This window comes from Sinocyclocheilus grahami, unplaced genomic scaffold (assembly GCF_001515645.1).
Source record: "Sinocyclocheilus grahami isolate Dianchi unplaced genomic scaffold, SAMN03320097.WGS_v1.1 scaffold555.1, whole genome shotgun sequence".
NCBI classification, from domain to species: Eukaryota; Metazoa; Chordata; class Actinopteri; order Cypriniformes; family Cyprinidae; genus Sinocyclocheilus; species Sinocyclocheilus grahami.
The window spans coordinates 710,819-723,932 of NW_015505734.1; the positions used below are offsets into that span (position 1 = coordinate 710,819).

The following is a 13,114-nucleotide window of genomic DNA, read 5'->3' on the forward strand; positions in this document are numbered from 1 at the left end:
TATATATATATATATATATACACACACACGTAGTTAAACAGTAAACTGTCAATAGTAGAGACTGTCAACAATAACTTACCTCTTTCAAGAACTGCTCAAACTGATGATCCAGCTCTTCTTGAGTTAGTCTATGAGCCATAATTCACTGAAGCACTGTGAGACAAACATATTAGAATTAGTACTACGTTTTATATACACAAGTGGTATGATAAGAATAACTGCTTTCAAACAAATAAATAAACTTAAATCACATTTGATACACAACCTAAACGAGAATACGTCTGGAAGACAGAAAAGTCTGATCCCGCTGCATCTTAAACAAACAGGCTGTTAATGAAGAAAGTACAAATGAGCAATTCCATGCAAATGTCAACCTTGCCATGAAAATTTTTTTTTTTTTTACCAAAATAACAAAACCCTTTCAAAGTTGTCCTTTAAGGTCTGTATTTTATTGTATTGAGGTGCTGTCCGGGAAATTTTGCATTTGAATTCGCAGAATTTCTACAAAGTATGTCGACTCCCAAAAACTCAAGACCTTTTTTTGTCACGTCCGTAACGCATGCATATTTGCCTGATTTAAAATATAAAACACGTGCATTGACTGTTTTTTTCTGATGCCTAAACTCTATGGTTAGGGGTTTAGAAAAATATAAACAGATGTTTTAGTATATTGTTAACATTTACATTCTCTGAGAATTTATATTTAAAATTTTTACTGCAAATGTCACGTCTATAACGCTGGAATTACTCAAATGTTTTATATTGTTGTTCGGTTTCGTTATATTGGCTCGCTAGCTCGTTTGTCATGGCAACCGAGTGAAACGTTCAACCTGTTAGTAAAAGTGATGGCAAACCAGGAAGCAAAAGACTCACCCATACAGAAGAAGTTGGAACATGCACAAAATCATTTTATGTTCACATTGTTTTATTTTATTGCTTATCATAAAGTTTCCCGCAACAATCAATAACAGGGGATTACTGACAGCTTATTGGCTATGTTTTGTCACATGGTTCCGAAGATTCGATTGAGCGGTTCAGTTCCGTCAGAGCCGTGTCTGGGTTGCCATGTTGGCGAAAAACCCTTATTACTGGATGATACGTTTAAGAGCCTTAAGTCAAGTCAAGTCAAGTCACCTTTATTTATATAGCGCTTTTAACAATACAGATTGTGACAAAGCAACTGAACAGCATTAATTAGGAAAATAGTGTCAATAATGCAAAGAGCCTTAGATCGTCACAATTATTTTTTAATGCTAAATGAATAAAAATATTAAAACTAAATGAAATGGTGTTTCTACTGACACAGGAACTCTCACCCTAAAGTATATGTCATTAAGTTTTAAAAAATTTCTTATGGTATTTGTTCATTTTAAAAGTGGTAGTTATGATGTTTTAACAGGGTTTTTAATCAACTAAAACATTTTTATAAATTAAATGCAAAAAAATATTAAATTAAAATTATTATTATTATTAAAAAAATTATTTACACAGTTATTTTAACCTAATTTAGTGGTACAGTAGCCTATGTTACATCACTTGCCAAATAACTTTGTGATAGTATCATTATCTATTTTACTGTTCAGTCATAGTGTGAATATAGTAAAGAATTAATCATATTTTTAACAAATGCTTTTTAATTTTTAAAAAGTATTTAAATATATATTATTATTTTATATATATTTTAAAGGGGTCATATGATGCGATTTCAATTTTTCCTTTCACTTTGGAGTGCTACAAGCTCTTGGTGCATAAAGAAGATCTGTAAAGTTGCAAAGACTAAAGTCTCAAATCCAAAGAGATATTCTTTATAAAAGTTAAGAGTTAACCACGCCTACCTAAAACGGCTCGTTCTAACACGCCCCCACATGTCTACGTCACTATGTGGGAAGATTTGCATAACGCCGCCTGTATTTATATGTTTAAAAAATAAATAATAATTGACTGTTCTTTAACAATCTTATACCTTTAAAAGCTACATGGAATACATTTGAGCAGTATGTTATCACTTGCCAAATGACTGTTGAAAAATCACAAAAAGTGTTTTTACGTGATTTTCTGCTGGACAGATAATCAAACACCTCCCTCCTTTTTAATAAAACTTCCACGCACCATAAAATTAATCAATGCATTCCGAAACCACTTACTATTCAAGTCCTCTTTTGACATTGTGTCCTGTACTGACGATGAGTCACCTCTAGGGGCAGTATTGCTGCACAATCAGGCACTCTTACCTGTTCAAGTTTTGCATAAAATATTGGGCTGCAACATTTGCAGATAGCAAATAATAATAGTTTCCCAAACAACGTAGAAGTTGCAGCTGCTGCTACTGCTACCATCTGAAATGTAATTTCATAATTGAGCATGTGCTGTATGAATAGCTGAACCTTAAGGGAGTGAAATCATAAAATCCTTAAAAAAATCCCCCCATTCATCGAACATCATTTGCCTTGTCATTTCTGTTGCATTAGCCCCCTGATGGGTGCCCGAATGGGACAATCAGCAAATCACTGCCGGGAATATAGAAAAACTAACATCTAAGAGTGTGGTTCGCGCTCATCTCTGTCTCTGATTTTTTCTAAATGAATGCTTAATGCATTCTAATCATGACCCTGGTGTCATCAGAGCTCTATCTGACTCTGTCTGAATGAGATAAGTGAATGAGTGATTAGGATGTGGATGCTTCCCAGCTCTCGTTTCTCATGTAAATGCGCCCCATCGTCCACCAAACGCACCCTATAACTTAATGAAGGCTGTGTCCTCTCCCGTCGACTTGACATTGGGATGCTGGTGTGCTCGCTGATAGGAGCCGGACAGGATCACCCTGTCCACCCCACCCTCACTGTAATTCATATTCATGCAAGGGCCTGTTAATATTTTGGTGGGGTGGGCATTTCGCAAAGGAGGAGCTGCATTAAAGATAATTGGACTGACCTTTAGTTGTATTTCAGCATCATACAGTACACTGACATTGACTGTCCTTTTGCATCCTTATACATTTAAAAGCCACATGGAATACATTTCGTCAGGCTCAGCTGTTTGGAGATTGCAATGAGTTTAATATGTCAGGCAACTTTGAATACATCCATCTGATTGATAACCAATTCTTTAGATTTTATAGTGATAAGTGCCGTCCTTCTAGAGAGGTACATGAACTTTATAGTACATGAACATGGTCCTGATATATATATTATAAATAATTGTAACAAAGTGTTATAATCTTTTAGACTAGACTGATTGTAAAATTTCTATTAGGGTTATTATAGTTACATAAAACTAACTGAAACTAAAACATAAATAAATAAATAAAATAAAATACTTGAAATAAAACATGAATTAATGTTAACCAAATAAAAATTATATATATATATATATATATATATATAGAAACTTTTTTATTTCATTTAGTTGTAAAGGCAACATTTTAATTTTAATTTAATTTAGTTTGATGTACTAAAATAAAAAATAAAAATAAATTAAAAACTATAAAAAATAGACATATATAAAAATACTAAAAATGACAAAAACACACAACAAAATGACTAAAAATGTACTTAAAGATAAAAAATAAAAACTGCTTCAAAATGTTAATAAAAACCATTCTCCAGTCTCGATTTTAAAGGAAAAATAAAGGATATAAACATAGATTCCTCCTTAAATGGGGTTTAGACAGACGAAGAGAAGTGGTGAAGAAAAATGAGCCTGCACGTGTGAGAAGAGATGAGGCCCATTAGACACTAAGGTTGGCAGTCTCTCAGACATCATTTCTTCACTCGTGCTCTTCTCTTGGCCAATCAATTACTACTGCCTCCTGAAACGCTTTGGCGGGGGACACTCAAGTATGTCAGCCCGCTTCATCACCAGCTTTCTGGGCTCGCTGCCTCAGGCTCATTTCTGCCACAGAGAGGAGGAGTAGAAGCTGTTTATGATGGCATGAGTGGGGACTTTTGGCTATTGAGACGTGTGTGCCTGCTCCTGACATGACACTGAGATCTTGGAGCGGAGAATACACACACACACACACACACACACACACACACACACACACACACACACACACACACGCACTTGTAGAGCTTCTTCACTATAATTCCTTCCTGAATAGACTCATATTATCTATAAGTGTGATTCATGATCTAAATCCCGTCTGTTCAATTTTGTTGACCTGTCATAACATCTGTTGATGAAAACCAAGTGTTTTGGGAGATATTGTAGAATAAATGGAGGATTATGAGGACTGGGCTGGGAGAACCTTAACTTTTAATAGATATCTGAAGTTATGTATGCCAACTGTGTTTATGACAGTTAATATTAGTCATGTTACGTATGTAGCATGAATGTAATGTTGTCACTGTCATGTGACCTACCAGCATTAATTTTGTTGCTTCACTGTCATTCACAAATCCTCTCCCATGGCCTCATGCGATAGAAAAGCATTCACTGGATGCACACTTCTTAATTTGTCAGAAGTTGTATTGTAGGTCATCTGGGTGCTTTTCGCAGACTGTTTTATTCTGTCAGTTCAGACATACTGCTGTTTTTAGGTACAGTTTTAACAGCAAAGAAGTATGCATATTAAGATGCAGCCTTTGTTTAGTCTGCTTAGGAGGGAAAACTGCACATCCAACATGTTCCAGAAGGGGGCAGAATTGCTCTATGCGAGTGTTATAGGCTGCACCAACCCTCACCACTAGAAACAGTCACACTTGGCTTCTGTTCATCTTGCTGCCCTTCTCTATCTATGAGATTTAGGTGTAATCCCCTGAGCATACAAACCTGCCCTCCAAACTCCTTAACTGACCAAAGCCCATTGATCGTTTATGACAGTTAATATTAGATTTCTTATGATAAAGAAGAAGATTGGGAGTTTGTTGTCTTATGGTAATGTATTTTAAATTACAGACACTTAAACACATTAAACAGTGATGAGCTATCTTTGACACTAAAGACATTTAGCAATATGTACTGAATTCTCTGTATTCTCTGTCTGTATGTCACAAACAGTCCGGTTTTGGTGGCAGCGCTGCTTTGTTGCTGTTCTGAGAGCAAAAGTTTCACCCAAATACCCAAATCTTTGGTTTTCAAACTATTGTATAGTACTATATTATATATATGGTATAGTATTGCATTGTATAGTACTATTGTACTATTGTATTGTACTATTGCAAGGCATGATTGATATAAACAGTCCACTGAATGTGAGTTCACTATAGAGAACAGTAGTTCTTGAAGTGAGTGAGGTCGAGACAGTTTTTTTTAACAACTAATGGAACACTTTGGTTCCATTATAAGAAACTTCAAGCATTTCTTTAAATGTGGTGCAACAGTCTTTAATATTCTCAGGTTGGATGCATTTACATAGAACGTCACAAAGAACACTTCTGTCTGTCCATTAGCAAGCATTACTCATTATCTGTCACTGTCCATTGCTTTTACACACATGCATATACAGAAGCAGATGTTTACATTATGCAAAAATGCTGTATAATGGTTTATTGTCAGACGTCGTCTTTTTTAGATTTGGAGAAGTGAAACTGTCTTGCATTTGCATGAATTAAAACAGAATTAATGAGTGCAACCCTGTAACCGTTCTTCAAGGAGTGATTTTAATAATTTGAATTACATTAGAATTAAAGGTGAAATGTGCAATTTTTTTGAGGCAGTGATAGCTTTGATATTGCCACATTGTCTACACTTTTCAGGAAAATCAAGAAACAAATGTTTTACTTATAGTTGTTTTTGCATACTGCAATGTGATATTGTCAGTTGACATATGTTTGTGCTTCTAAAGGTGCGGCACAATTATTGATGTCTGACACATTTTCATGGATGAAATCCAGTAATTTCAACAGGAATCCATGCAATTCAGAACTTCCTGTTGAGGCAAAAGTTTTCCCCACACAGATTTTGCATTGGCATCAAGTTGGTCAAATTAATTCGCCACACTGACCAACAGAAAGTTGACTGGTTTACAAGTGACTTCACTACAACGTATTAACAATAGACAATGAACCTTTTGTGACTAATGTGACTGCACCACAGAATAAAACATGTTTGAAAAATATCTCTACAATTTTTTTTGTAACTAAAACTATTGACATTGTACATCAATCTGCCTATAATATTTTTATATGGTTTTATATGTATGATATAATATGTAACTTTATATTATATAAATATAAATAATTTTTTTAACTGTGAAAATGTAAATATGTTCATGTTTAAGATGCTGTCAGTTTGTTCGTATCGTATTTTTCAGTGTATATCCAAACATACAGAATGAGATCAGGCTACACAATGATGGGATAGAAGAAATGTTTTTAAAAAAAATGCACACTTCACCTTTAAATCCCATATTTAATAGTCCCATACATAAAAGTTAATCACATTGCTGTAAACAGTAAACCCAGGTCTAAAGTCCACATTAAGCTTCATGGAGGAAGTTACTAAATTGTTTTGTGGTATGTGATGAAGAGAATGAAAATAAGAAGTGGAATAAAGTGGGCAAGTACAGAAGAAAAACCCAGTAGTGAAAGTTGGCTAAACAAAATCCCTAGTAAACTGAAAGTGCAAATGGGCTCAGCTGTGGGGAACATCTTCAGTAAAAATGTTTTGAGAGATCATTGGGAAAACCTTCTGTGTTGAGTTCTGGCACCGTCTTAAGTCACTGATGAGAGAGGCTCCTAACTGAAAAGTTTTGAGAGGATTATAGTGCTCTGATATGTAGATATCCTCAATTTTGTTCTTGTTACTATTGAGCTTCACAATGACTCTGTCCATGTTGCTCATTTTGTTATGTGGATCATAATATTTCCTCACTTCATAGGGAAGATCCTCAGAGTGCCGGTAGTGAAGGTTTCCTATGGTGAAGTACATATACGTGCGTTTTTCTTTCAGCGGAGGGAGCAGGAACCCGCTGTTATGGAACACATGGAACCCAAACTCTCCAGCCACAGGATTACATAGAGCCACCATATTATTGTCAATGCATGTTTTCACATACCACTTAATTAGGGCGAGTCCGTGTCGAGGAGGTGGATATCCAAACCCAGTCTCCTTCAGCTCCTCTTCAGTGTTTAATGTTTTAATGGCGATGACCAAGATGGCAAGCAAAAGACTGAGATATTTTGCCATCGCTGTATGCAGTCTGCTGGGAGAATGAGAGCAATTTAAGATCAAAACAGCTGGAAAAGATGACTGAAACATGAAATCATAATTCACATTATTTACTTCCTTAATGGACAACCGCACGTTGAATAAAGACACATTTTTATGATCTAATTACTTTTTTGTAATGTACTGATACTAACATTTTTGCCAAAACCAATTACCAATAAAAAGCCCAATATTAAAATGAAATACTATTTTGTCTAAATAAAAATAAAATAAAACACTAAAAACTAAAACCATTTAAAATGCTTAAAAATTTATTTAGGTACAACACTATAATGTACAGTATGGAAAATAGATTTTTCATCCTGAAAAATTGGTATTTTGAGAATTGCTAAAGATGCTAACAATGTTATTAAATTATTAGTGTTTTTAAAGATTAGCTTGTGCGCAGCAAAAGCTAAAAAGCTATTGTCTGATATTAATCCAACACTGATGATTACTGATACATTCCAAAATGCTAAAATAATCTGATAATTGATGGAGTACCTATATATTGAGCGTCTCTAATTTTCCATAATTTAATTTGCTGTTTCAATCTGAAATATGCCATAATTTGGAAAAAAAAAGATTTGCAAATGCTGTTTCTTGTTGACTTTAACACACTTGTTTTAAAAGTGCTTGACATCTATACTGTCAGCAATCTTTTTTTGTTCTTTTTTATCATGTTGGCATGAAAAGAATGTCTTTTTTTTATTTTACTTAAACAGGAACATTGACACTTTTAAATTTCTAGGTGAATAAAACATGCATCTCATTTACAGTTTTTGAAAATTGGTCAAAATTGTGCTGAGCTTTTTAAAGCAAAGAATAACAGTGAAAATAGCATTCTCAATTAAGCAGATTTACCTGAATGGGTCAACAGAACATTGGTGTGGAATGTCTTGAGGAGGCTGTGGATATTTTAGGACTAACTTCAGAGTATGTGGGCCCTTAGTTTGAGAGCTACGTTTTCTGGTGCATTTTTTTCACCCTATCTAAGAGGAAGTGGTTAAATATGTGACGCCTACATGACAGATGCGTTCTGCCCTGTTGCCCGGTCTCAGTTACCAATTATCAAAATGCATTCATCTTAATCCTAACAGCTCGGATTCAATTCAAAACATGACAGCTGTGAAACTAAAACACATAATGTGCTAACTGAAAAGAGAGAAAACACATTTCTTCTTCCTACAGAAAAGCAAATATGGCATGCAATAGCCTACAGGTGATCTGTGCTTTGATATTTTTTTCAGAGAATATCTGCAGGTGGAAAGTACAGTGTCCGCTCACAGATCATGTCCAAAGTCCCTTTAAAGTCAGTTCACTCGTGGCTATTTTGGAAACCCCGCAGGCAGCTATTTTCAGTGCATCTCTCGAAATCAGCTTGAAAGAGTCAAATATTTGTCAAGATTACATGACAAACATTTTTACATCATCAATAACATCTGACAACAATGGTATCAGATTCTTTATCTTAAAAACTGCATTTTATTCCAAGCAGGTCTAGTTAATATACAATCTAGACTAAACAAACCATTCAAAATATGAATGTCTCTGATATTTTGCCATATAGATTTCATGTTTATGACATGAATAGCATATTCCACTATTTCCCTTCACTTTCACCATATTTATTACAAATGAATAGGTTTAGCATGCGTCTTGAGTTGGGCAGAGAACGTGACTTTCTTTCCTGTACACATTGCATGTACTACAGAAATGTGTTTTTTTTCTTCACTGATCCATGGTTTCAACTCACAGTGCCATATCAAAGCTCCGAGACTTCATTACAAATAAATTATACTTTTAAACGATCCCAGCATGGCAAACAAGCCCAGCTTTTAGAGGAAGGTATGAATAAAAAAACACCAAATAATGTTCAATTTTGCGGCTTTTATTTATTTATTTTGCCATCTTCATGCTTACACTGATGCGCACATAAAAGCCCACTGGGCTAATCTCCCTGGCAACGCGGGCGCTCTTGCTCTTGGGTAGTTTCTTTAATTCCTCTGGTGTATGTATACACGACTTTAGGGTCACACCGTATTAGTTCCCCCTGCCTCTGGGTGCTATAAGCTATCCAGAGCTGCACTGAGTATAAAGATCAGTTTCTTCCATTCTGTGCTGAGTGTGACCTGAAGTTAACCAACTGAGCCTGAATGAAACGACTTTGTGGAACACAAACTATTGGGCAAATTCACTAAAAAAGAACTGCTCCCACTAATAGTAGGCCTATAGTTTGTTTGTGTGTGCTGTCTGCATTGTTTAGTGGCCAAACCATTAATGAAATAATGAAAATTATGTAAAAAAAAAAATATATATATACTGTATGTATGTCATTCATGACCATTTTGAGTGCTATAGGTTGTGGTAAATGCAGCAGGCTACCATGATCTAGTGTTATATAGCCTCGCTCCATCACATCTCTTTAAAATGCTTTTAATTCATGTTTTAGATCATTTAAAAGGTCTAGGACTTAAAATTCAATATTTGGAAGATATTTTACAATCACAAAGATGCTGCAATTATATTTTGTAGTCAGGAGTGAACATTATAACACTGGACTTTTATTGTTGATCAATGAGGTTTAGAAAAGGATCTAGTAAATAAAATCCATTCGACATTCTATGTCCAAAAATGCACGTTTATAAAAATCTATACATTTTATAGAAATATTAATTGATCATTATTTGTATACGTTGTATGTACTCATGACAAATTAGCTTTTCTGTCCATTCCCCACTAAATCACACTCATTGTGTAAAAAAAAAGGTCATGTTCTTATGAAGTCATAGAACAGTCATTTACTTTGGCACCACCATCTGATCATTTTTAAAAGCACAACTAGAAAAAAACTTAATAAAAATATGTTTTTAGTTGTATAATTAACAATTTTATAATATATACAGTGGGTACGGAAAGTATTCAGACCCCCTTAAATTTTTCACTCTTTATTATATTGCAGCCATTTGCTAAAATCATTTAAGTTAATATTTTTTCCTCATTAATGTACACACAGCACCCCATATTGACAGAAAAACACAGAATTGTTGACATTTTTGCAAATTTATTAAAAAAGAAAAACTGAAATATCACATGGTCCTAAGTATTCAGACCCTTTGCTGTGACACTCATATATTTAACTCAGGTGCTGTCCATTTCTTCTGATCATCCTTGAGATGGTTCTACACCTTCATTTGAGTCCAGCTGTGTTTGATTATACAGATTGGACTTGATTAGGAAAGCCACACACCTGTCTATATAAGACCTTACAGCTCACAGTGCATGTCAGAGCAAATGAGAATCATGAGGTCAAAGGAACTGCCTGAAGAGCTCAGAGACAGAATTGTGGCAAGGCACAGATCTGGCCAAGGTTACAAAAAAAATTCTGCTGCACTTAAGGTTCCCAAGAGCACAGTGGCCTCCATTCCTTAAATGGAAGACGTTTGGGACGACCAGAACCCTTCCTAGAGCTGGCCGTCCGGCCAAACTGAGCTATCGGGGGAGAAGAGCCTTGGATCACTGTGGCTGAGCTCCAGAGATGCAGTCGGGAGATGGGAGAAAGTTGTAGAAAGTCAACCATCACTGCAGCCCTCCACCAGTCAGGGCTTCATGGCAGAGTGGCCGACACATGAAAGCCTGCATGGAGTTTGCTAAAAAACACCTGAAGGACTCCAAGATGGTGAGAAATAAGATTCTCTGGTCTGATGAGAACTTTTTGGCCTTAATTCTAAGCGGTATGTGTGAAGAAAACCAGGCACTGCTCATCACCTGTCCAATACAGTCCCAACAGTGAAGCATGGTGGTGGCAGCATCATGCTGTGGGGGTGTTTTTCAGCTGCAGGGACAGGACGACTGGTTGCAATCAAGGGAAAGATGAATGCGGCCAAGTACAGGGATATCCTAGACGAAAACCTTCTCCAGAGTGCTCAGGACCTCAGACTGGGCCAAAGGTTTACCTTCCAACAAGACAATGACCCTAAGCACACAGCTAAAATAACGAAGGAGTGGCTTCACAACAACTCTGTGACTGTTCTTGAATGGCCCAGCCAGAGCCCTGACTTAAACCCAATTGAGCATCTCTGGAGAGACCTAAAAATGGCTGTCCACCAACGTTTACCATCCAACCTGACAGAACTGGAGAGGATCTGCAAGGAAGAATGGCAGAGGATCCCCAAATCCAGGTGTGAAAAACTTGTTGCATCTTTCCCAAAAAGACTCATGGCTGTATTAGATCAAAAGGGTGCTTCTACTAAATACTGAGCAAAGGGTCTGAATACTTAGGACCATGTGATATTTCAGTTTTTCTTTTTTAATAAATCTGCAAAAATGTCAACAATTCTGTGTTTTTCTGTCAATATGGGCTGCTGTGTGTACATTAATGAGGAAAAAAAAATAACTGAAATGATTTTAGCAAATGGCTGCAATATCACAAAGAGTGAAAAATTTAAGGGGGTCTGAATACTTTCCGTACCCACTGTAGAATACATTTTGTATCATATATAATAATTTGATTATCCATTTTTTTTAAATTTATTAAATGTTTCCTGGACACTTTTCAACATTTTTGAACTCATCGCATATTACTTTATTAATTTGAACTATTTAATCAAGATCTGCAACCATTTTGCATTGAATATGAATCACACTTAAAAAGGCTGTGGGTGATACTGCTTCCTCATCATTTGAAACAGCTGGAGGACACTCAATTAGCAAGGAATATAAAAGTTAGTTTAGATCACTGCAGAGTTGAAGAGTTTGATGAAATCGTAATAAAGTGTATTTTACCACCTAATGTATTTCCAACCAGCTACGCCTTCATCTGATGAGCCTAGAAGAGTGAGCAGGGGCCACTTCTTGTTGCACTTTTGTGAACGTATATTTATATCTCTGATGAATTGACAGCCAATTCTCACTGAGGCACAATAGGAACACAAGCTGGTAGATCCTTTAGTGTCTGTCTGCATTGACTGCGGGGGCTAGAGAGGCAGTAAAAACTCTCTCATAAGCGTGTTTGACACTTCTATTGCAGCGTTGCCAAGCGCTCCAGGGTCCGCTTTATATTTTATCCTCTCACTGCAGTGTCAGCCTGCACGAGAAGGCACTTTTTAAATCGCTCTGCACACTCGATTTACACTGTTTCTACCCAATGAAACGGGTCTCCATCAAACCCAGAGCAGAAGCCATGTATAATCACGCTTACATGTAGTCACATATAATGAATCTTGAGTGCATCATCATATTGCATGTCTGATGTTTGCTTATACAGAGTCTTGTATGTTTCAACTCAGGTCGGGGTCAAAAAGGTCTATAATTTGAGGAAGTAAGATATCTGTTAGCAATCCCGTTTATTTGGTCATTTATTTAGCCATTATTCCAGTCTTCAGTGTCATATGATACTTTAGAAATCATTCTAATATGCTGATTTGGTACTTAAGAAATGTCTATTATTATTAGAGTTGAAAACAGTTGTGCTGCTTAATATTTTTGTGGTAAGTATAATAGCTTTTTTTCAGGATTCTTTAATGAGTAGAAAATATTGTTTTGAAATAGACATCTTTGTAAGATTCAAAATGTCTTTTGCTGCCAATTTTGACCAATTTAATGTGTCCTTGCTGAACAAAAGTATTAATTATTTAAAAAAAGTCCTTTTACCGATCACAAACAGCATTTCATTATATCCATTATAAGTTCTTTCAGCCAATAGAATTGTTTCGGGGTGCTAAACTCAATTCAACAGGAGAAACGAATAGTTCATAAGATTTCAGTTTTCATAAATAACTTATAAGTTTTGAGTGGGTGCAAGTTCATAATTAATGGCAAAAAAAGATTTATTATTATTATTATAAATAGCTTTTTACCATATATTCATATCACAGTCATGGCTTGTGAAAATCTGTGGGTTTTACGTGGCGATTTGATATGCATTCGTACAATGTACTTCTTATAAGAACTAACGCTTTTT

At 35.6% G+C, this 13,114-nt stretch overlaps 1 pseudogene; it reads right to left on the reverse strand.

Annotated features, from left to right (window-relative positions):
- Nucleotides 1–947, reverse strand: part of LOC107556084 (centrosomal protein of 162 kDa-like) — a 21,801-nt pseudogene extending 20,854 nt beyond the window's left edge.
- Nucleotides 948–13,114: the final 12,167 nt, after the last annotated feature.